The sequence below is a fragment of the Arachis hypogaea genome, chromosome 12, assembly GCF_003086295.3.
Source record: "Arachis hypogaea cultivar Tifrunner chromosome 12, arahy.Tifrunner.gnm2.J5K5, whole genome shotgun sequence".
NCBI classification, from domain to species: Eukaryota; Viridiplantae; Streptophyta; class Magnoliopsida; order Fabales; family Fabaceae; genus Arachis; species Arachis hypogaea.
Window position 1 is genome coordinate 73,724,816 of NC_092047.1, and position 26,457 is coordinate 73,751,272.

A 26,457-nucleotide genomic window follows, 5' to 3' on the forward strand; every position below is an offset into this window, starting at 1 on the left:
AGCAAAGAGGCTGGTTCTTTCTGGAGAGAGCACTGACAGAGGTCAATGCATCTTGGGTCCGAGAATTCTACTGCAACTACTACATCACCACCCTCGATGCAGTGAACCTGAGAGGAAAGCAGATTTTGGTCACTGAGGAGGCCATAGAGGACATTCTTCGGCTCCCAGCCAAGTCCGATCAGCCTAATGGTTATACAAAGGCTGAGGAGGACATGCGCCTGATGCAGTTTGATTGGGATGCTGTGAAGGCACGGATAGCTCTCGACCCGACGGTTCCTTGGGAGATGGGTCAGGACACTACCATGCCTAGAGGGATCAAGAGGGCGTACTTAAATGATGAGGCTCGGTTATGGCACCAGATCTTAAGCAACTATGTGATGCCGAGTACTCATGAGACAGAGATCCCGGCTGCTATGATCACCCTCCTACGGTGTGTGATGGAGGGTAAGGACCTTTATCTGCCACGCTTTATCCGGCATTATATGGCCAGGGTCCACGTCCGAGGCAACCTCCCTTTTCCGTATCTAGTTACATAGCTAGGCCGTCGAGCTGACGTGCCATGGGAGGATGCCGATGAGAGACCACCAGCGGTGGACTGCAGGAAGATCATTCCTCACAGCAGGAACTTCCTAGCTTTGGGCTCCAGACCACCACCCTTCCCTGCTACTGATGAGACATCCCCACCGTCTGCTGGACCCTCTTCATCCACGGCTGCACCTGCTGCCCCTGCTGCCACCACTGCACCTCCACCTGCCTCTGAGCCCGTATACCGCCTCGTGCACCGCCTATTCCGACAGCTTGATCAGATGGAGCGCCGTAACCGGCGCCGGTATGAGAGATTGGAGCGTCGCAGCCAGCGACGCTATTCACATATGAAGCTGATGTTCCGACAGGGTGCTGACATCCCCTCCGAGCCCGACACACCATCAGAGCCATCAGATGAGGAGGAGGATGAGCCCCAGGAGGAGACCCATCCGCAGGCAGGCACAGAGCAGGCTGCACCACATCAGGAGGCTTCGCATCAGATCGAGGCTGCAGATCCGGAGATCCCGATCCAGTCAGCACCGCCTATACAGCAGCCAGACCCTCAGCCCACCACCACCACAGAGCCTCCAGCTACCATCCCTACCAGTGATGACACCCCTTCACACCCGGCTTGACTGAGCATCAGGGACGATGCTTCATTTTAAGTGTGGGGAGGTCGCCATCTCTGGGGTTTTATTTTGGCGAACCACTACATCTCTTTTTTTTCTCTTATTTTGGATATTTTTTTGTATTTTTCTTTTTACTATTATTTTCTGAGTACTTATACATTGCTACTTTTATGTATTTTTACTCTATTTCCGCATTTTGCATTTTTAGTTCATATTTTTAGTTGTTTAGTTTAGTTTGCAATTCTGACTTATTAGTGGATTAATTAGTATAGTTTACCCTTTTTAGCACAAGATAGCATAGTTTAAATTGAAAAATAAAAAGGAAGTAAGCTAGGAAATTGAACATAACAGATTTAAATCCATAAACCTTGTATATATAGCATTACATCATATAGTTAAGTTGACAACATTTCATCAAGGAGGAACATTAAAACTTTAAAGGCTACCCTAAATAATTTTTTTATGAGAATAATGGGAATTTTTAACTAAACCTGCATAACATATATGAATGATATATGATGTTTGAGTTAGAGAACACACAGCCTGTGAGTCTTGAGCTTAATTGTATGGTTGCATTCAAACCATAATTTCATTCCTGTGTGTTTCACTTCTTTTTATTCTGATGTTCTTTACTTTGCTTTAATCTATATGTCCAATTATAGAATATAGAATATAGAATATAGAATATAGAATATAGATACATATCAAAAGAATGATTGAGGCCATCATTTGATTTTTAGCTCACTTACCCCAAAATAACCTACCTTTCACATCACCCTTGTTAACCCCCTTGAGCCTTTAAAATCCCTTTTATTCTATTTAGCCACACTACTAGCCTTAAGCAGAAAAACAAAATAAAATCCCAAGTTGAATCCTTGGTTAGCTTAAGATAGAAAATTATAAATAGATTAAAATATGGGAAACCTATTGGGAACATGGATGATAGAAACAAAAGGTAGAAAAGTTGAAAGAAATAAAATAAAATTTGGGAAGCATTCTCATGAGAAATCAAAGTAATTCAATTACCATGTGCATTAAAAAAAAAAAAGAAGTTATTTTTCAGCATTTAATAAAAAGGGATACAAAAGAATTCCCCAATGCAAAATAAAAGCAATGCACATGGGATAAAAATAAAATTGAAACATGAGCATGTAACAACAAGTGGGATAATATGGGAAAATTGGTAAAGAAAGTTTTGTTCTACTAAATATGTATGTTAGGTGAGATCTTAGTCTAATTAAGGATTCACTTATTAGCTCACTTAGCCTTATACATATATCCTTACCTTTACCTTGGCCCCATTACAACCTTAATTAAAGACCTCATGACTTTTGGTATGACTGTACTCTATAATTGTTGATTGGTTAGGTGAAGAACAAAGTTATAGAAAGTAAGAATAAAAGGAAAAGTAGAGTGAATAAACCCAATAAACACTGAGTGACTAGAGGGTAAACACAAAATCCAGTGAGGGTTCAATAACTCATCAATATATATCTGTGCTTAATTTACTAATTGTTTTGCAAGTTTGTACAATATTTTTATTTCCCATCTCATTTGCTAAAATGCTTTATTATTTAAGGGTTGGCTATATATATATATATATATATATATATATATATATATGACTCCTTGAGAATGTGAATTAATTTGATTACATGTAAGCTTTATATATGAGTAGATAAATTGGAATTGCATGACTCATTTAGGTAGATGCATTTAGAATAGGTTGCATTGCATAACATTCCACCACTTTAACCTTACCTTATTCTTTACCTTGGATATAGCATGAGGACATGCTATTGTTTAAGTGTGGGGAGGTTGATAAACCCATATTTCATGAGTTATTTTGTGCTTAGTTTGAGTGATTTATTCAATCCTTCACCCACTTATTCATATTAATTGCATGGTTTTACTTTCCCTTCCTTATTATGTGATGTATGTGAAAAACATGTTTTCTAAGCTTTAAAATTAATCATTTTAATTACCTTTATTTTCATTTGATGCTGTGATTAGTGTGTTGAGTAGTTTCAGATTTTCTAAGGCAGAATGACTTAAAGGATGGAAAAGGAAACGTACAAAAATGGAAGGAAAGTGTAAAACGGAGTTTTGAAGAAACTGGCATTCATGCGATCACATGGACGGCACGATCGCGTGCCAGGCGCGAAGAAGCAGCGACGCAGCCGCAGGACTGACGCGGCCGCGCGACTTGAGCATAGCGCACTCGATGCGGACGCGTGACCCACGCGGACGCGTGATAGAGGCCACGTATCAAAATTTACAGAATACACCCCCAGCGATTTCTGAAGCCCTTTTGGCCCAAATCCAGGTGCAGAACACACAGACTAGAGGCTATAAAGTGGGGGAATGCATCCATTCAAGAGAGAGCTCGCATTTTTACTACTTTCCATGATTTAGATTTAGTTTGAGAGAGGTACTCTCCTCTCTCTCTTAGGATTAGGATTTAGGACTTCTCTTAGTTTTTAAGAGTGACTTGATGTGTGGAAAACGATCCAACACAAAACTCACCGGCAAGTGGACCGGGTCGCATCAAGTAATAATAACTCACATGAGTGAGGTCGATCCCACAAGGATTGAAGGATTGAGCAATTTTAGTTTAGTGGTTGATTTAGTCAAGCGAATCAAGTATTGGTTGAGTGGTTTGTATTTGACAGAAACTAAATTGCTTGAAATGTAAAGGGAGAGGGGTAAATTGCAGGAAATTAAAGAGCAAAGAAAGTAAATAAGCTGAATCTTGAAGAACAAGTAATATAGATTGCAGAAACTTAGATTGTAAGAGATGTAAATGGCTGAATCTTAAAGTGCAAGAAATGTAAATTGCTTGAATTATAAAAGGAATTGAGAATTGGGATTGCAGAATTTAAACGAGAACAAGTAAATTGCAACAAAACAGAAGAGTAGAATGTGGATTGAAGTAAAGTAGATCTAAACAGAAAAGTAGAAATGCTTGAGAAATTAAAACAGAAACTGACTTGTGCTTAAATTGCAGCAAATTAAAAGAAGTTGAAGATCTCAGGAGTGGAAGAAACTAGAAAACAAGTCTAGATCTCAAATCCTTCCTTGATCCAACAAGAACAATTGCAAAACAAATAAAGAAAAGTAAATTGTAGAATTAAAGAGAAGATGAAGCAGTAAAGTAAACAGAAATGGAAATTCAATTATGCAGAGAAAGTAAACAAGAGATCTCAAGGTGAGATTGAAACAGAAGTTCTTCAATTCTTCACCCAAGATCAAAAGCAAGAAAAGTAAAGAGTGCTCAAGCAAGAACAAGGAAGAAGGGAGATCAATCCTCCTTCCCAATTCTCTAAGATCTAAATTCAAAAGTAAAAGCTCAAAATGAAAATGAAAGTTCAAAGGAAAAATTCAAAGTAAAGTCTAGAGGTACTAATTACATTAAACTAGCTCCTATTTATACACTTTCTATTGTTGGATTTTGGAATTTGGATGGGCTTTTGATTTGGTGAAGAAATGAATTAATTTGGATTTTTAGTTCAATTTTCAGCCCATGGTGCACCTCCCAGGGAAGAGTTCGGCTCTTGAAGAGCTTTGGCCAAGAGCTTTGGTTCCCTTTCCTTCCAATGTGTTGCGCACGGTTCCTTGTGACAAGAGAACAAAGCTCTTTGCAAGAGCTTGAAAGCTCTTGGCAAGAGCTTTACTTGTCCTTGAGGTCCTTGGTTCAAGTCTTGGGTGGAGCACTTGTGGAGCTAATTTCCTTGGCACTAGAGAAGCCCCCAAAGTCTTGCTTCCTTGAGGTGCCCGGTTCAATCCTTGGTGAAGGAAGTTACTGGCCATTTTCCTTGGCAAATGAGTGGTGCACAAGGCCTTGCTTCCTTGAGGTGCTTAGTTCGAACCTTGGTGAGTGAAAACAAGCCAATTTTGGCTTGTTTTTCCTTGTGGAGTAGCGCTGGCCCCCTTCCCTTGGTCATGGGTTCAAGTCTTGGTGAGTGCATTATTGAGCTTTTCCTTCTTGATTTTCTCCAAGGCATGCCCGAAAAAGCTCTTTGGCAAGAGCTTCAAAGTTCTTTAGCAAGAGCTTGGCTCTTGGTTCCTTCTTCTATGTGTTCTTGATAAAGATCTTGGCAAGAGCTTGGCTTCTGATTCTTTAAACGAAAGCTCTCCACAAGAGCTTTAAAGCTCTTGGCAAGAGCTTTGTGCCCTTGTTTCTTGACTTCACCCACGCTTTTCCTTCTTTGAGCCACGCTTCACTTCCTTGTGCCACGCTTTCTTTCTTTGCTATGATCATGCTCCTTAGGCTACGCTTTTCTTATTTTTTTTTCTTTTCTTCACCTACAAGTAATCAAAACAACCAATCAAAGTATCACAAAATTCACAAAGCTTAAAATTCATTTAAAACCAATTAATTTTAGTTTAAACTTCATGATTTTGCATCAATTAAAGGGTGGTTGATTGATTTAAAGAAACCATGCATTTCCATTCTAAATTACTTACTTAGAATGCAAGAAAGTGCATAAAACCTAATAAAAACAAAGAAAAAGGCTAGTAAAACTAGGCTAAGATGACTTGTCATCACAACACCAAACTTAAAACTTGCTTGTCCCCAAGCAAGAAAAGAGTTATGCTCAAAGGTTCTTTTCAATTAGAATGGATTGAAGAATAACTTGTATTGTCCTGTGAGTGAAGTGATTAAGTGACAGTGGGGTGAACTCTAAATTATATGCTCATACAAGGGCTTCAGTGCTTACTAGTCCCTACATCTTGGAAGTCTTAGGTCTTAGGACTTTCATCCAAATAATATCATGGAGATCTCTCTATAGGTAATCACCTTGAAGCAGCTTATAGTTTCTGTGCTTTGGCCTTGACTCTAAGTGTCATGTCTCAAAGCGGCTCTTTAGATAAGCTTTCAATCAATACTCCTAAACCAGTTGGTTTTAAGGTATTAGGTGTTGAAGCACCCCTTATGATTTACTTGCTCAAGCCTCTTTTTGGTTGACGATGCTTAATTCTTCCAAAAGCTTGTATGATACTCTGCAATGATATTGAAAGTTGCTTGTTCCCAAGCACTTGAAAAATGGTTAGCATGCATGAGTTATTTGTGGGCTTTTGAACTTACTTTGGTGTGGGAACACCAAACTTAGTACCTTGCCAATGGTTCTCATGCATCAGACTGACCATATGTAGTACTTCTTTTTCTTTGCTAAAGGCAATAAAAACTAGAAAAACTAAAAAGTAAACAATTGGTTAATTGGTTTATCTGATTGCTCGGAGCTAGCAGCCATGTATGCAGAAGGTGAGAATGTACTTTTAAATGAGATTTTGGTGGAACACCAAACTTAGAATCCTTCATTCTCCCTTAATTTATTTTGGTGTGCAACACCAAACTTAGCTCCTTGCAATATAGATAAGTCTAATTAACCCTTTTATTGAAATAGCTATGAAAAGTGAACTACCTCAGGTTGGGTTGCCTCCCAACAAGCGCTTCTTTATTGTCACTAGCTTGACATCTCATCCTTTGATCATGGGGGTTGAAAATCATAGTGCCTCAGCTTTTCTCCTCTTACTGTGAACTTCCTTCCGGTCTCCTCTTTGATGATCTCTAGGTGTTCAAGTGAAAGAATCCGGTTCACAGTATAGCACTCAGATAATTGTGGAGACACCTTCATTGGTTGGGTGTTTAACATCACTTTATCCCCTGGTGAGAAGCCTTCAGTGGGTATTTTCTTGTTTCTCCACCCTTTTGGCCTCTTCTTCTTCTCTTCTTTCTCAGGTGATAATTCATGCCTTGGTGGTTCTTTATCTGGAGGTTTTGGATTTAGTTCCTCCTTGATTTCTTTGGTCTGTTGCACCATCTCTACTTCTTTCAAGCATGGATTTAGAAGTCTTGGAGTTAACTCATTGAATGCCTCCTTCAAGCTTTGATCTCTGGCCTTATCCTTCATAAAATCTTCTTCCTGAATGGGCTCATGCAAGGTTTTAAAAACATGGAATGCTAGGTGCTTATCATGCACTCTCAGCAATAATTCCCCTTTTTCAACATCTATCAATGCTCTGCCTGTAGCTAGGAAAGGCCTCCCCAGGATGATGGGAGTGTTAGGGTCTTCCTCCATATCCAGGATGACAAAATCAGCTGGGAGAAGGAATTTTCCCACTTTTACCAGCACATTCTCTACAACTCCAAGTGCTTGCTGAATGGACTTGTCAGCCATTTGAAGAGCTATTCGAGTGGGTTTCAGCTCAAAAATTTGCAGCTTCCTCATAAGAGATAGAGGCATCAGGTTTATGCTTGCACCAAGGTCACAGAATGATTTCTCAATAGTTATGTTTCCTATGGTACAAGGTATATAAAACCTTCTAGGATCATCCTTCTTCTCTGGTAGACCTCTTTGGAGAATAGCACTACACTCCATTGTCATTTCAACAATCTGTCCTTCCTTCAAGGGTCTTTTCTTTGTTAGCACTTCTTTCATAAATTTGTCATATAATGGCATCTGTTCAAGTGCTTCTAAGAAAGGAATATTGATGCTGAGTGTCTTGAATATGTTCAGGAAATTTGAGTATTGCTTATCCTCATTTTCTTTTTTGAACCTTTGAGGGTATGGAAATTTGGGGACATATGGCTTCACCCCTTCCTTCTTCTCTTGTAGCTGTGGCTCAAGGATGTTTTTGTCTCTCTTTGAGCTTTTTGCATTCTTGATCTTTTTATCCTCTTCACTTTTCTCTTTTGTCTCTTCTTGTGGAACTTCTCTATTGTGTTTTTCTTCATTGATGGCTTCCTTCTCACTTTCCACTATGATTGCTTTGCACTCCTCCCACTTTGTAGCTTTTCCTTTGTCCCTTGGGTGGTCTTGAGTGGCACTAGGGGGTGCATTTGATTGCTTCTCACCCATCTCTGCAATTCGTTTAGCCATTTGTTCCATATGCCTCTCAAGATTTCTGATTGAAGCTTCTTGGTTTTTGATTGAAGCCTCTTTGTTTTTACTTGTTATGGCTTGGTCCTTCCGTGCTGCTTCCTGATCTTGTCTTGCCATCTCTTGATTTTTCATGAGTTTTTCCATCATTATCTCTAGACTAGAGATTCTTTGGGAGTCTGGGTTTGGTTGTGGTTGTGTAAAGTGAGATGGTTGTTGCTAGAAGTTATTTGAACCATTTGCGGGGTTATTTGGTAGGTGGAATGTGGATGTGGAAGGTGGATGATGATTGTTTCGGTTAGTGACTGAGTTATTGGGTGGATAATAGTTGGAATTTGGGTGGTTGTTTTGGGGTTTTCTGTATGGATTGTGGTCAGTATTTTGCTGGTCGTGGGTTGAGTAAGTTGTGTTTCTTGAGTTGTTCTGGTTTGAGTTTTTCTGCCACGGTTGCTGGCTGTGGGTGTAGTTATCTCCCCATCTGAAATTTGGATGGTTCTTCCAGGATGGATTGTAGGTGTCATCATAGACTTCATTTTGGCCTGAGCCTTGGTTGTGCACATATTGAGGTTGTTCCTGCTGCTGATCTTCTTGGTTTTCTTTATTTTGTCCCCATGTGGTTTATGGTTAGCTTGTATTGACTGCTGCAACTTGGAGATTGTCAATCCTCTTGGCCATTTGCTCAAATTGTTGTTGAATTTGCTGCTGCATCATTTTGTTCTGAGCTAGGATTGAGTCCACTCCTTCCAACTCCATCACTCCTTTCCTTTGTGATGGTTGGCGTTGCCTTTGGTGAGCAAAGAAATACTGGTTGTTGGCCACCATATCAATGAGATTTTGGGCTTCCTCTGCAGTTTTCATGAGTTGCAAAGAGCCTCCTGCTGAATAATCCAAAGCCTCTTGAGATTTCAATGTCAAGCCTTCATAGAAATTCTGCAATCTGTCCCACTCACTGAACATTCCAGGTGGGCACTTCCTTATTAGAGCTTTGTATCGTTCCCATGCCTCATACAAGGGTTCAGCATCCATTTGTGTGAATGTTTGTACTTCAGTCTTCAATCTAATAACTCTTTGAGGTGGGTAAAACTTGGCAAGGAACTTGGTCACTAGATCCTCCCAATTGTTGATGCTTTCTCTTGGAAATGACTCCAACCATTGAGTAGCTTTGTCCCTCAGGGAAAATGGAAACAGTAACAATTTGTAACTGTCAAGATGCACACCATTAGTCTTTACTGTGTTACATATCCTCAAGAAGGTGGATAGATGCTGGTTTGGATCTTCCAAGGGGCCTCCTCCATAAGAACAGTTGTTCTGCACCAAGGTGATTAGTTGAGGCTTCAACTCAAAGTCATTTGCCTGAACATTTGGGGTGAAGATGCTGCTCCCATAATGTCTGGGATTGGGAATAGTGTAAGAGGCCAACACCCTTCTTGCAGGTTGAGCATTGTTGCTCACTCCCTCTTCACGCACCTCAGCCTCCATGACTTGCAAAAAAAAATCACAAACAAACCAAATGAAACATGAACATTCTAAAGCTAGAATGTGGTTAGGGGGTTAGGTGACACAATGTGTCAAATAGTTAATATGCTTAGTAAAAAAAAAGAAAAATAAAGAAAAAGTGCTTAATCTAGACTACCACTTCACTTAATCATTGTCAATCTAATTCAATCCCCGGCAACGGCGCCAAAAACTTGATGTGTGAAAAACGATCCAACACAAAACTCACCGGCAAGTGGACCGGGTCGCATCAAGTAATAATAACTCACATGAGTGAGGTCGATCCCACAGGGATTGAAAGATTGAGCAATTTTAGTTTAGTGGTTGATTTAGTCAAGCGAATCAAGTATTGGTTGAGTGGTTTGTATTTGACAGAAACTAAATTGCTTGAAATGTAAAGGGAGAGGGGTAAATTACAGGAAATTAAAGAGCAAAGAAAGTAAATAAGCTGAATCTTGAAGAACAAGTAATATAGATTGCAGAAACTTAGATTGTAAGAGATGTAAATGGCTGAATCTTAAAGTGCAAGAAATGTAAATTGCTTGAATTATAAAAGGAATTGGGAATTGGGATTGCAGAATTTAAACGAGAACAAGTAAATTGCAACAAAACAGAAGAGTAGAATGTGGATTGAAGTAAAGTAGATCTAAACAGAAAAGTAGAAATGCTTGAGAAATTAAAACAGAAACTGACTTGTGCTTAAATTGCAGCAAATTAAAAGAAGTTGAAGATCTCAGGAGTGGAAGAGACTAGAAAATAAGTCTAGATCTCAAATCCTTCCTTGATCCAACAAGAACAATTGCAAAAGAAATAAAGAATAGTAAATTGTAGAATTAAAGAGAAGATGAAACAGTAAAGTAAACAGAAATGAAAATTCAATTATGCAGAGAAAGTAAACAAGAGATCTCAAGGTGAGATTGAAACAGAAGTTCTTCAATTCTTCACCCAAGATCAAAAGCAAGAAAAGTAAAGAGTGCTCAAGAAAGAACAAGGAAGAAGAGAGATCAATTCTCCTTCCCAATTCTCTAAGATCTAAATTCAAAAGTAAAAGCTCAAAATAAAAATGAAAGTTCAAAGGAAAAATTCAAAGTAAAGTCTAGAGGTACTAATTACATTAAACTAGCTCCTATTTATACACTTTCTATTCTTGGATTTTGGAATTTGGATGGGCTTTTGATTTGGTGAAGAAATGAATTAATTTGGATTTTTAGTTCAATTTTCAGCCCATGGTGCACCTCCCAGGGAAGAGTTTGGCTCTTGGCAAGAGCTTTGGCCAAGAGCTTTGGTTCCCTTTCCTTCCAATGTGTTGCGCACGGTTCCTTGTGACAAGAGAACAAAGCTCTTTGCAAGAGGTTGAAAGCTCTTGGCAAGAGCTTTACTTGTCCTTGAGGTCCTTGGTTCATGTCTTGGGTGGAGCACTTGTGGAGCTAATTTCCTTGGCACTAGAGAAGCCCCCAAAGTCTTGCTTCCTTGAGGTGCCCGGTTCAATCCTTGGTGAAGGAAGTTACTGGCCATTTTCCTTGGCAAATGAGTGGCGCACAAGGCATTGCTTCCTTGAGGTGCTTAGTTCGAACCTTGGTGAGTGAAAACAAGCCAATTTTGGCTTGTTTTTCCTTGTGAAGTAGCGCTGGCCCCCTCCCCTTGGTCATGGGTTCAAGTCTTGGTGAGTGCATTATTGAGCTTTTCCTTCTTGATTTACTCCAAGTCATGCCCGAAAAAGCTCTTTGGCAAGAGCTTCAAAGTTCTTTAGCAAGAGCTTGGCTCTTGGTTCCTTCTTCCATGTGTTCTTGATAAAGCTCTTGGCAAGAGCTTCAAAGCTCTTGGCAAGAGCTTGGCTTCTGATTCTTTAAAGGAAAGCTCTCCACAAGAGCTTTAAAGCTCTTGGCAAGAGATTTGTGCTCTTGTTTCTTGACTTCACCCACGCTTTTCCTTCTTTGAGCCACGCTTCTCTTCCTTGTGCCACGCTTTCTTTCTTTGCTATGATGATGCTCCTTAGGCTACGCTTTTCTTATTTTTTTTCTTTTCTTCACCTACAAGTAATCAAAACAACCAATCAAAGTATCACAAAATTCACAAAGCTTAAAATTCATTTAAAACCAATTAATTTTAGTTTAAACTTCATGATTTTGCATCAATTAAAGGGTGGTTGATTGATTTAAAGAAACCATGCATTTCCATTCCAAATTACTTACTTAGAATGCAAGAAAGTGCATAAAACCTAATAAAAACAAAGAAAAAGGCTAGTAAAACTAGGCTAAGATGACTTGTCATCATGACTCTCGATCCAGGTTTTATGTTTCTTGTTTTAAGCTTCCCTTTTCACTTTTATTTATTTATTCCAGCACTTGAGTTGATTATTTACTTTTATAATTTAATTTATGAATTATTCCATGTTACAGATTGTTATTTGAATTAATGATATTTGAGGTATTTCAGTTATTGATGGCTTTCTCTTTAATTTGTGTTACCATTGTTTCCAATATGAAGATATTCTATTCCAGCAATTTACTTTTTCCCTTTTTGGTCTTGGTTAAGAAATCAGTAACTCAACAGTTATCAAACTCAACATAATTGATAATCGTTATCTTGCTAATTGAACTGAACTTCAATAATCCCAACTTTTTCTTAGGAAATAAATAGGATTCGAAGGTCAAACTAATTAGTCCCTTGACTTTTCTTTACTTTAGTAAAGGTTAACTAAGTGGAATTTAGATTCAACTTTCATTATTGTTGAGGGAGATAACCAAGTTGGACTTCCAATTTCTTTTACCTTGCCAGAAGTTTGCTTTATAGTATTTATTTATTTTAATTGCCATCTACTTTAATTGTCATTTAAATCACTTGCTTCTCACCTTCTAAACCCCGATTACAACCCTTATAGCCAATAATAAGAACATACTTCCTTGCAGTTCCTTGAGAAGACGACCCGAGGTTTGAATACTCGGTTAACAATTTTTAAAGGGGTTTGTTACTTGTGACACCCAAAAACGTTTGTATGAAAGGACTTTTGAAGGTTTAGAAACTATACTTGCAACGAAGATTTATCTGCAAATTTCTAGACCACGCAAAAGTTTCTCTCATCAAAATGGCGCCGTTGCCGGGGAACTGCTAACGTGTGCCTTATTATTGGTTATTGTAAATATTTTTCTTTTGCTTGTTTATTTATTTTTGTTTTTCCTTTTTATCTTTATTTGCTACCATGAACTCTCACCCCTCTCGCTTTGAGTTTGGTTCTAACTTTATTGAAGGAAATAGAAGTTACAGCAGGAATGTGCATCAAGGTCAGACCAATCAAGGATGGATGGAGCCAAGAGGATCTAATCAACCCTTTAGGCAGCAACACCCTCCGAGATATCCTGGACAAAGACCATTCTACCGTGCATACCCAGCTGAAAGATATGGTGGACAACCTTGTAACTACCAACAAGCCCCACCCCGTGCCTATAGAACATCCTTTCAATATAACCTCGAACCACCACACTCACAAGCTTCTCTTCACCATTCACCACCATATGATCCTTCCTTACCCCAGTACCAATCCAATCACTCCCAATCACCACCACTTTCCTATGTATCATGCCCAAGTCCGGCAACCTGAGAAGCAGAGGTTCGCCTAAAGGAAACAGTAAATAAACTTCAAACAACCATTCAACAACTGGAGCAAACAATAATTCAATGGGTTTCTAGGTGCTCAAATACACAAAGATCAGCCACAGCCCCATGTGAACAGTCTATCGAAGAGCGTAGCATGAAGGAGATACCAGAAACTCCAGTGGACAAGACAGAGAATGAATTCGTACTAGAACAAGTAGAAGAAGCTGTCATTGTTCAAGAAGAAGAGTTGGTTGAAGATCTAGGAGATGCTGAACCTCCATGGGAATCCAGAACTGAGGAGAACTCCGTCAAGGACGTTACAGTTGATGCTAAGGAGGATAGTGCACAATCCCCAAGGCAAGTTGTTTATGAAGAATCAGACGGAATAACCCATGACACAAATTTCCTTGATGATGATAGTCACAAGTCTGGCTTTCTTAGTAATGAACTTGCATTCGTAAGTGAATTTTCTGAGATCGAAGAATCTTTCCCAAGTGAATACGAAGACGATGTGGAGGTAGATTTTTCTCAACCTCCAATCTATGACTCAAGTTTTCATTATTCTTCTTCTATCTTTTCTCTTGATTTTACTAGAAAGCTTCCAATTTTCATTCAATTGGGTAATTATCTTGGAAAAGAAGCTATTCATACTTGGATCTCTTCGGAACTTTGGAAGAGGAATGAAGAGATCATGCTAGAAATGCTTTCTCATGTTGGACCAAATTGGGGTTTGGATGGATATAGTGACATATAATCCTACCAACACTTTGATTTGGAAATACATGTGGTATAATCAGTGACCATACTTCATCTCTTCTCATGAGCAATTGACCAAGGAATTGGCTATTGATCAAGATTTGAGAGATTGAATTACCAAGAAATTGGAATTCGATCACTTAAGATTGCCAAGGAGATCAATGAATGCATTGATTGAGGAAGAGATGAAAATGAACTTGATCCGGAGAATGCAACATCTCCTAAGCCCAATGAATTCCCCATTTCTAATCTTACCCATTCTCTATAAATTCTGCAATCTACTTTTATGAGCATCTTCCCCATTCCCATTTAAGATTCTGCAATTTACTTTCCACTATTTACATTCAGCTCTTTATTTCCAGCATTTACGTTTTTTGCTATTTACTTTCCCCCCATTTAATTTCTGCAAATCTCAAATCTAATTCTGCTTAATTCAACTAAAACATTCATCTAATTAAAGTTGCTTGACCAATCAATCCCTGTGGGATTCGACCTCACTCTATTGTGAGTTTTTACTTGACGACAATTCGGTATACTTGCCAAAGGAAAATTGTTGAGAGACAAGTTTCCATGCATCAATTTTATGGCGCCGTTGCCGGGGATTGATTTTGTATCAACAATGATTAAATTGGAGGATAACTAGATTGAGCATTTTTCTTTTGTTTGATTTAAAATTTTGTTTGAGCTATTTACTTTCAGTTTAGTTATTTTCTTCCCTTTCCCCTACTTTTTTTTAGTTGTTTACAATTCAATCCACTAACCCACTAACTGTTTGAAATATTGCATCACTCACACTAACAGCAATTCTAACAGAAATACGTTCTGCATCTATTTCCTTGCTTGTGCCTTGTTGGTTGTATGACAGGGAGAAGAAGCGGGGCTTCAAATTCCTTTGATTCTGAACCTGAGAGGACCTTCCTTAGATTAAGGAGGGAAGCAAGAGGAAAGAGAGTAGTTGGTGCTGAGAAAGAGGAGGAGTATTTTGAACCGAACATGGATGAAAATATGGAGAACCATCATGAAGAAGAGGTTCACAACCATGGCAGAGAAGGTCCAGCACATCAGGCTGGGCAAGAGAGAAGGATTCTGGGTTCGTACATCAATTCAAACCCAGGAAATTACGGAAGTAGCATCCAAAGGCCAACCATACATGCGAACAACTTTGAACTAAAGCCACAGCTCATCACCCTTGTTCAGAACAATTGTTCATTCGGAGGGAGTGTCCAAGAAGACCCCAATCAACATTTAACCACCTTCCTGAGGATATGTGATACTGTGAAGTCTAATGGTGTTCATCCTGACACCTATAGACTACTTCTGTTCCCTTTCTTACTCAAGGACAAGGCATCTAAATGGCTGGAATCCTTTCCAAAGGAGAGTTTAGCAACCTGGGAAGATGTAGTGAACAAATTCTTGGCCAGATTCTATCCTCCTCAACGGATCAACAGGTTGAGAGCTGAGGTACAAACCTTCAGGCAGCAAGATGGTGAGACTCTATATGAAGCATGGGAGAGGTTTAAGGACCTGACAAGAAGGTTCCCACTAGATATGTTCAATGAATGGGTGCAGCTGCACATTTTCTATGAAGGTCTTTCTTATGAATCGAAGAAGGCAGTAGACCACTCATCCGGGGGATCTCTGAACAAGAAGAAGACCATTGAAGAAGCCATAGATGTCATTGAGACTGTAGCTGAGAATGACTACTTCTATGCTTCTGAAAGAGGCAACACTAGAGGAGTGATGGAGCTAAACAATGTGGATGCACTGCTGGCCTAAAACAAGCTTATCACCAAGCAGTTGGCTGATCTTACCAAGAAGATGGAGAGGAACCAAGTAGCAGTAATAACCACCTCATCAGCAACCCAAGAGGGAGTGAATGCAGAGGCAGAGGATGAGCAAGAACAAGCCAACTACATTGAAAACTCACCTAGGAAAGCACATGATCCATACTCCAAGACCTACAATCCTGGTTGGAGGAACCACCCAAACTTTGGGTGGGGAAATCAACAAGACCAAGACCAAGATCAGAGACGCCACAACCCCAACAACAATGCAGCCCACCAACATTCCACACAAAGATCATATCAACACCCACCTAACAACACACCTCAACATCCATACCAAAGCCAAAATGGCCCTTCTCATCCCTCCAACCTCAACTCACCATCATCTGAAGATAGACTCTCAAGGATTGAGATTATACTTGAAGGCATATGCAAAGAGATTCAAGATAACAAGGTGTTCAAAGAGGAGGTGCGAGCCAGTATCAAGAACCAGGGAGACACCATCAAGAGGCTGGAATTTCAAGTGGGATACTTATCTGAGAAGATTTCTAAACCTACTGATAGCTTCCCGAGTGACACAGAGAAAAATATGAGAGGTGAAGCAAAGAAAGTCAGATGGGAAGATTGTAAGATGGTTACTATAAGTGATAAGGAGACTGAGGAAGAGCTGAACAAACCATTAGAACAACCTGAAGATACTTCCACAGGAAAGCAAGGGGAGAATCATCAAGAAACCACAATTACACAGAAGGAGCTGACACAGAAGGAGCTGCTGAGACTCTATGCACCCTTTCCCCGATTACTAAATGGCTGTGTAGAGAGGAGAATATACTCAAGGTTTCTTGACATGTTTGCATCCCTCCATGTAAACATACCATTCATCAAGGCCCTTCAGCGAATGCCCTCATACATTAAGTATATGAAGGAGCTGCTGACCAGGAAAAGCTCACTCAAGAGAGGACAAACAATAGTGATGAATAAGGAGTGCAGTGCCCTCATTCAACCCGAGTTGCCTATAAAAAGGAAGGACCCAGGAAGTTTTCACATCCCCTGTGCCATAGGAGTGATGCACGGAAAACATGTCTCTCAACAAATCTCCCTTCGGCAAGTGTACCGAAGTTGTCGTCAAGTAAAAACTCACAATAGAGTGAGGTCGAATCCCACAGGGATTGATTGATCAAGCAACTTTAATTAGAAGAATGTTCTAGTTGAGCGAATCCAGGATTTGGGTTGAGAGTTGCAGAAAATAAAATGGCGGGAATGTAAATAATAGAAAAGTAAATGCTAGAATTAAAGGACTGGAAGTAAATGACTGAAAATAAATTGCAGAATTGTAAATGGGAATGGGGGATTTGCTCATAAAAGTAAATGGCAGAAATTAAAGAGAATGGGTAAGATCAAAGATGGGGAGTTCATTGGGCTTAGGAGATGTTGCAATTCTCCGGATCAAGTTCATTTTCATCTCTTCCTCAATCAATGCACTCATTGATCTCCTTGGCAATCTTAAGTGGTTGAATTACAATTTCTTGCAATTCAATCTCTCAAATCTTGATCAATAGCCAATTCCTTGGTCAATTGCTCATGAGAAGAGATGAAGTATGGTCACTGATTATACCACATGCATTTTCCAAACCAAGTATTGAGAAGGTTATAGTCATATACCCATCCAAACCCAATTTGGTCCAGCATGAGAAAGCATTTCTAGCTTGATCTCTTCATTCCTCTTCCAAGGTTCAAAAGAGATCCAAGTTTGAATAGCTTCTCTTCCAAGATAACTACTCAATGGGATGAAGATCGAAAGCTTTCAAGTAAAATCAAGAGGAAAGATAGAAGAAGAATAATGAAGATTAGTATTGATCCATCAAATTACAATAGAGCTCCCTAACCCAATGAAAGGGGTTTAGTTGTTCATAGCTCTTGAAAATGAGAAAAAAGATGGAGAATACATCATAAAACTAGAAATTGCAAAGAAAGTAAAATAAAGAGAGTAGTTCTCCTTTTTCCCAGCTTCCACCTTTTTTACAATTCAAAGCTACTCCTATATATACTACTTTTCTCAGCTTCTAGTTTACTCTTCAAGTCTTGGGCCTTTGGATCTTGAGTTTGAAGCAGTTCCTTTCTTTATTTGGGCTTGGCTTTACTTGCAGAGAGAAAGTGTGAAGTGGGCAGAGACTTAAGCTCAGGGCGTAAGGAGTGTTAATCATTTAGTGAAAGTCTAAGTTCGGGAACGTTAGTGACACTTAACATTGTCACTAACATTCCAATGCACCCCTTTTCCTCACGTTAAAACCCACGTTAACTAGGTTAACGTGGCTTTTAACGTTGCCTTGTCAACCTTCGAGAACGTTAGTGACACTCAACATTGTCACTAACGTTCTAATGTGCCCCTTCTTGCTTCACGTTAAAGTTCACGTTAACTAGGTTAACGTGGCTTCTAACGTGGCCTTTGCCATCCTTCGAGAATGTTAGTGACATTAAACATTGTCACTAACGTTCCAATGTGCCCCTAGGTCTCACGTTGGAGTCCACGTTAACTAGGTTAACGTGGCTTCTAACGTAGCCATCTTTTAGCCATCCCAACGTTAGTGACAATGTTGAGTGTCACTAACGTTGGCTCATCCTTCATTTCTCATCGTTAGCTTCCACGTTAACCAAGTTAACGTGGAAGTTAACGTGACTCTTGGGGGTTGTGTGGTTGCTTCAACGTTAGTGACAATGTTGAGTGTCACTAACGTTGTCGACAACTCTTCATCCTCTACGTTAGTTCCCACCTTAACCAAGTTAACGTGGGAGTTAACGTGGTACTTTGCACCATAGGCCAACGTTAGTGACAATGTTGAGTGTCACTAACGTTGTCTTCTCTCCCCCCCTTTAACGTTAGAGGCCACGTTAACTAGGTTAACATGGCTTCTAACGTGGCCACTTATGAGTAATTGCCAACGTTAGTGACAATGTTGAGTGTCACTAACGTTGGCTCAACTTCTTTTCTCCACGTTAGAGTTCATGTTAACTTGGTTAACGTGACTCTCTAACGTGGGCATTGATGGCTTTTTGAGAGTGTTATTGGCAATCACTTTTCTCATTAATCTTGCAAGTTACCTCCCCTTTTCTTGCTTCCTTTTGGTCCTGAAATCAAGCAACAAAGTGCATCAAAACTCTAGTCCAAGTCATGAGTAATGCAACATAATATTTGTCACTAAACTTATGCAAAATCCTCATGAAATTATGTAAAATGCACAATGTATGCTTGAGTCAAGGCATAAGTGAATATTTATCCAAAACTACCTTATTTCCTAAAGAAATGCATGAAACTAACCTAAAACCAGTAAAGAAAAGGTCAGTGAAACTGGCCAAAATGCCCTGGCATCAAGGAGAAACCATGTTTGATAAAGGACTTTGCGATTTGGGAGCAAGCATCAACTTGATGCCTTTATCCCTTATGAAGAGGCTGCAGATCAATGAGATAATGCCCACAGATGTAGTCATCAGGCTGGCTAACAAGACTAAAAAATAAGCAGTAGGAGTGGTTGAAAATGTGCTGGTGAAGGTTGGAAACTACTTCCTTCCCACAGATTTTGTCATATTGGAAATGGAGGAAAGTCATCTCCATCCAATCATATTGGGGAGACCATTCCTAGCCACAGTTAGAGCACTTATAGATGTGGAGTGAGGAGAGCTAATTTTGAGGATCCATGATGAATAACTCACATTCAATGTTTTCAAATCCTCACAAGAAACAGATCAAGAGAACCAAGAACCAAGGAAAGATCATAGTGAGATACTAATAGAAGAAACAAGCACTGAAGCACAACCAGCACATCTGGGAGTCCCCTTGGTTGAAAAACAAGATAATCAACAGCTATCACAGCTAGAGGAAACTCAAGTGGAGCCAAAACCACCAGAATCACATGAGACCGGCAACAAAATATCCACAGGAAAAGAGACCACAAAGAGCAGGATAACAGCAAAGAAGAAGGTACCAAGGAGATGCAGGAATAAGAAGATCCCTACAGAAGATTTCTCTCCAGGAGATAAAGTGATCTCAGCTTACTTCCCAGCTATTCCCCCCAATCTCCCCACCATCCCATCTCAGCTACCTAAAGTCTTTACCATCAACAGAGTTCTCTCCCTAGAACATGTGGAGATCCTTGATGAAGCCAATGGAGATAGATTTACTGCAAGGGGGGAGGACTTGAAGCACTATCCCCACACTTAAACCAAGCATGTCCTCATGCTAAGAATAAAGAAGGACAAGAAAAGGGGTATGAACATTTATTCAATGCAAAGAAACTATATAAACCTATCTACATGCATGCAACTAAATGCAAAATGCTTCTACCTACTTGGTTAAAAGTAAATCAATCTCCAAGAACATATATAAGCAAGTAGAGCAAAGGTCATATGACGACTCACAAACTCTACCAATTCAATATCAGAATAAAGTTCAAATAGACTTGCAAGAAGAACACTCATGAAAGCTGGGAACAAGGAATTGAGCATCGAACCCTCACCGGAAGTGTATCCGCTCTAGTCACTCTAGTGTATAGGGTCGATCACTCAATTCTCTTCTAATCATGCTTTCCAAGATTTGTTTTTCTTCTAACAATCAACAATTATTCAATGCATGCATACATTCATCATGAGGACTTATTTATAGGTTGTAATGGGGTTAGGGTTAAGGTAGGATGCATATGGTCAAGTGAGCTTGAAATTTGAATCTTTGATTAACCTAAACTCTCACCAAACACATATAACAACCTATACAATTCTAATACAATGCCTAGCTACCCATGATTCCCACTTTTTCACATACTCATGCATTCTTTTTAATTCATATTCCATATGCATTGATTTTTATTGAACTTTACTTTGGGGCATTTTTGTCCCCTTTTTATTTCTTTTGTTTTCTCATATATATATATATTTTTTTCAAACTAAAATATATACAAAGATGTCAATGCATATGGTTTTACATATTTAATGCATAAGCATGTACCCAATCCCATGATTTTCAACAAAAATACAAAATACACTTTTACCTCAACCAATGTCCCAAGTTTCCCATACCAAAATGATACACACTCTCACTAGCCTAAGCTAATCAAAGATCCAAATTAAGGACATTTATTGTTTTTCACTTAGGGGTAGTAATGTGCTATAATTAAGAACAAAAGGGATTCAATAGGCTCAAAATTGGCTAACAATGGTTGATGAAAGGTAGGCTATTTGGGTGAGTGAGCTAAATGAAATGATGACCTCAATCATATAAATGCATGTATACATGGAATAATGGACATAAAGAATCAAACAAATCAAAGATTACAATCATAGAAAGAGAATAATGCACACAAGGATGAAAATAAGTGGTTATAAGATGTAACCACACAATTAGGCTCAAAACTCACATGCTTGTGTTCTTAGCTCAAAAACCATGTTCCAAAATAAATTCTTCAAGCAAGTTCAACAAGAAAATTTTTTTTTCAAATTGGTAGGGTGCCCTAAAAAAACAATTTTTCTTGGAAAAGAAATCATCACCCTAACCAAGTAGTCCTAACATAAAAAGAAGTGGTAAAATATGTACAAATTATAACTAGCATGCAGCCTATCATGCAATGCAACAACTAACTAACAAAGACAAAAATTAAAAATTGGTGTTGAAAAAGGAAATTGTTACCCATGGAGGTCGGTCGGACGACCTCCCCACACTTAGAAATTTGCACCGTCCTCGGTGCATGCAAAGAAGAGTAAAGGTGGACGGGTTGCTACAATTGATGAGCTCCTTCAAAAGGTTGTGCGGGTGGACTTGTTTGTTACCCCATTTAGAAGTCTTCCCATTCCTTTCCTTCTTGGCGGCCAATCCTAAAAGGAAGGAAAAAGAAAGAGAATTAAGCCTACAACAAATATAGCAAAGCAATTAGAACATAGGCGGGGGCTAATGCCAAATAAGAGTAGGATTCTCACTACATGGTAGCTACAACATGTGAGTGAGAAAACAATATAAGCTAAGGCATATTAACTAATATCAAACAAGTCAAGAGGCACCAAAATAATGCAAGAAATTCTCAATAATTGAGTAGGAAAATGCAACACCATTATTAAAATAAGAAACTAAAAAAAAACTAAGGTAAAAATAAGCTATGAAAACAAAATAAAAATGGAATGAATGGAAGTATACGAATGCAATGGGCAAAAGAAAATGGAAGAGGGAAAAAAAACTCTTTTTTTTACCGGCGGGGACGCGCAAAGTGCGCGCACGCGCAGGTGGCAGGCACAGAATAGGCACAAAAGTGGCACAACTCTCTGGAAAATGTACCAGGAGTACAAATGGGTGATCGGCGCGTGCGCGCAAGGTGCGCTAGCGCGTCGATCCGTGAATTGCCAAAAGGGCGCGTACGCGCCAGGTGCGCGCACGCGTGGTTGGTTTGTGCCTCGTGCACAAAGTAGGCGCAAGTTAGGCACAACTCTCTGGAATTTGGCTTGGAGGTGAAATCTTTGCATCCACGCGTACGCGTACATGGCGCGTCCGTGTGGATGTTCGAAAATGCTTGAGGCGCGCGTACGCGCCAGATGCGCGCACGCGCGGGTTGGTGCTCTGTTTTTCAAAATTTTCCAAGTTCTTGCACCAAATCAAGCATTCCAAACCTCCAAACAGCTACCCAAATACCACAAAAGCCTTATTCAACATGCTAAACTACCAACTAAACTCAACTAATTAAACAAAACATGAAATTAAACCTATTTTACCAATATGTACAAAAGAGAAAAATGAAAAGATGTTACCATGGTGGGTTGTCTCCCACCTAGCACTTTTGTTTATTGTCCTTAAGTTGGACTTATGGGGAGCTCCTCATCAAGGTGGCTTGTGCTTGTAACCATCTTGGAACATCCACCAATGCTTGAATCTCCATTGTGCTTCATCAGTCAAAGATAATAACTCCAAGCTTTGATGGAGTTTTTCACAAACCATAGGCTCCCAAAGTTGCTCTTCCTTGTGCGATCCGGGATCCCACACTTTGTTTTCACACCCGTCTTGAAGTTGACTTTCATTATTGGCCCATCCGGGTGCTGAGCAAGGTGAATTCTCTATAAAGTGACCAACAATCCTCCTAGACCCATCTCGGTGAGCACTACTCCAACCTTTATATCTCATGTTTGATGCATCAACCATAATGAGCCTTGATTTGCAACGCCAACCACGAAACATCTTTCTTTTATGCTTCATCCCACAAAGCATTCTAAGTTGTCCATCCGTTTCAAGCAAACCATATTCGAGTGGGATAATAAAGCTAATAGAAATGAGTTTCACCCACTCAAATGAAGGTGTAGATGGCAACCTAGGCAAAGGTGATTCCAAGGGTCTTGACAAGGCGTATTCAATTCCCATCCTCCTTTTTCTAAGGACTTCCACCTCTCCACAAGATCTCTTAATTTCAATCCTTTGTTCAACAATTTTATCTAAACCTTTTTCCCTTACTCAAATCATAAATGGGAGGACAAGAGAGATTTACCTCCACATTGCTTTCCATCTCCTTGGGAAAAGGTTCTTCATGCTCAAAGGATTCTTCACCACTAAGACTTGATGCTTGATCTTCATCACCAAGGGGACTCAATTCTTGCTCTATCCCATCCAATTCTCCATAAGAGATATGCCTTAGAGGTTGTGCACATTCCTCCTTAGCATCAAATTCAATCATCTTGGAGGGGTTTTCTTCAATCCTAGACTTCCAAGGTGGTTCCGCATCTCCTAAGTCTTCAACCACTCCTTCCTCTTGTTCAATAATCCCTACCTCCTCCTCTTGTTGCAATTCTTGCATTAACTCCTCTTCTTCACCTTGAAGCTCTAAACTCACTCCCTCACTATGTTCCTTGGTTGCTTCTCCACATTCGTCAATGGGAGTGCCTTGGTTGCTTAGGCTTAGTTGGGATAAGGCCATATTGCTAATGGCTTCCACTAGGATAGCCATTTTGGCTCCTAGCTCCTTAAACTTCTTTTCATCCTCCTCATGTTGCCTTAAGATATGAGATTCAATATCTCTCAATTCTTGTATGGGGGCTTCATCGGGAGGTGATGGTGGAAGAGAAGGTTCATTGTTTGGGAGAAAGGGTTCAAGATCTTCCAATTCTTCATCATTCATTATATGCTTAGGAGGTTGCACATTATCCTCCTCAACACCAAATTCAAGCTCATTGGAAGAAGGTTCAACAACTTCCACAAAATCATCAACAATGTCACTTGGTGTGGAAGTGCTCTTAAGTTTGAAATCCACCTCTTGTTCAATTTCCTCTAACTCTTCAACCACTTCTTCTTCTTTAACAATCTCTCCCTCTTCCACTTGTTTCAAGACATACCCCATCTCCTTGTCCTCATGTTGAGATTCTAAAATCTCCTTCATGCTCCTTTCATCGGTTGAATTCTCACATTCATCCGTGGAGATGCTTTGCTTGTTGCATGAGTCCCATGAGTCCAAGTTGGCCTTAATTTTGGCAAGGTTGGCCTCAATAGCTTCATAATTCCTCCTTTGGGCTTTCTCTTGCTCCTTTTGACGGATTATTGCTTGAAGCCAATCCATTTCTTCCTTGAGACAATCCATTGACTCTTGGATGGATGGATGTGGGTGTTCTTCCGGTGAGGGTTGTGGTGGAAAGGGAAATTCATTATGTGGTTGAAAGTTATCATACATGGGAGGTGATTCATCTTGGTAATAGTATGGAGGTGGTGGTTCTTGAGGGTATTGGTGGTGGAATTGGGGTGGTTCTTCATATGGTTCATATGGTTCACAAGGTGGTTGGTATGGTGGATATGGGTTGGGGTCATATGGAGGTGTTTGGTGAAAAGGGGCTTGTGAGTAAGGTGGTTCAAAGTCATGTTGAGGGGGTGATTCATAGGCATGTGGTGGTGATTGTTGACAATCACAATAAGGGTCACCACATCCATTAGATTGATATGCATTAGGATGAGAATTATACCCATAAGAAATCGGAGGGGGTTGTTGCCAATAAGGTTGATCAATCCCTTGAGGCTCCTCCCACCTTTGATTGTTCTATCCTTGATGCACATTCTCATTATAGTTCCCATTCCCTACAATATAATTTGAGCCAAACTCATAGCCAAAGTGGTGAGAATTCATAGTAGCAAATAAAAGCAAAAGCTAATAAAAATAAGTAACAAAGTCCTAAAGCTAACAAAAACTAGCAAATAAGCAAAAGGCAAACATATTCACAATATTCACAATAGCCATTAATATAACACCATTGCAACTCCCCGGCAATGGCGCCATTTTGATGATGAGTTTTGCTCGATGGTTTAGAATTTCTTCTTATTGAAGGAATAACTCCGTTGTAAGCATAGTTCCAAACCAACAAACAATTCCCACATCAAAAATTTGGTTTTTTCACAATTAACAAACCCCAAATGAATTTATAACCGGAGTATTAGGACTCCGGGTCGTCTCACGAAGAGTTGCAATGAAGTGTTTAATTATTGGCTATGAAAGGTATAGGGGGTTTTTGGTTGATTAGAGGGGCAATAAAATAAAAAGACAAGAAAAGTAAAGAGAGCAATTAAAGGAAGCAAGTAATAAAGAGAGACATTCATGGCAATGGATTGAGATCATAGGCTTTCTATCCTAGTCATGCATGATTAATTCATCTTATTTAGTTAACTCACACATCGGGAGAATGTCAAACAAGACTAATTAATCATTTCACAAATATAAACAAGAATTTATCTCATTACGTCAACTCCAACAAATAGGGAGAAAGTCTAACGAGACTAGCTAATCTCAATCCAAAAGTCCTAACCAACTTACTAATTAAACTAGCAAAAGATTAGCGTCAATGGAAACAATATTCCATAAGTCCTAATCAACTCACTAATTAAATTAGCAAAAGATTAGCGTCAATGGAAACAATACTAGCTAACAACTCTAGATCACCAACATGAGTTGGGTTTTCATGACTCAAAATTACCCAATCACTCTTTCCAAGCCAAGAATGCTCAAAATCTACTCTAACATCCTTCCAAGCATTTTATCAAACACTTGGAAGGCATAAAAGGAAAGCATAATAAATGACAAGAATAGTAAAATCTACCAACTACAAATTGCAAGAAAAGTAAATCAACAACTCAAATCATCAATAAAAAGAACATCAAACATTAAATTGCATTAAAAGAAAATCAAGATCCAACAATTGTTCATAAACATAAAAATGGCAAAATAAAGGGAATGACAAGAGAAGCTAAGAAGATTAAGATGTAACAACAAGAAATTAAAAGGAGAAACTAAAACAAAAAAAAGAATTAAAAGTTGGATTTAAGAAAATTAAACCTAAACTACCCTAAATTCTAGAGAGAAGGGAGAGCTTCTCTCTCTAGAATTCTAACCTAAAACATGATGAAAACTAAAACTATGACTACTTTTTCTCATTCCCCCTTCAATTCTTGGCTTGAATAGCATCAGAAATGGGTTGGATTGGGCCCAAAATGAGGTGCAAAATCGCTGGGGGCGATTTCAATAAAGTGGGCCACGGACAGCATCGGTGCATGCGCGCAAAGTGCGCGTGCGCGCCCCTGAACGCGAAGCAACATATGGAAAAATTTATATCATTTTGAAGCCCCGGATATTAGCTTTCCAACGCAACTAGAACCGCCTCATTTGGACCTCTGTAGCTCAAGTTATGGTCGTTTGAGTGCGAAGAGGTCGGACTTGACAGCTTTACGGTTCCTTCATTTCTTCATGAGTTCTCCCATTTTGCATGCTTTTCTCCTCACTTCTTCCATCCAATACTTGC

At 39.4% G+C, this 26,457-nt stretch overlaps 1 non-coding gene across 1 annotated transcript; it reads right to left on the reverse strand.

The window, feature by feature from the left end:
* Positions 1 to 15,328: 15,328 nt before the first annotated feature.
* On the reverse strand, positions 15,329 to 15,435 carry LOC112731713 (small nucleolar RNA R71). Its single transcript, XR_003167478.1, has one exon. It is a non-coding gene; the product is annotated as a small nucleolar RNA R71 (small nucleolar RNA).
* Positions 15,436 to 26,457: the final 11,022 nt, after the last annotated feature.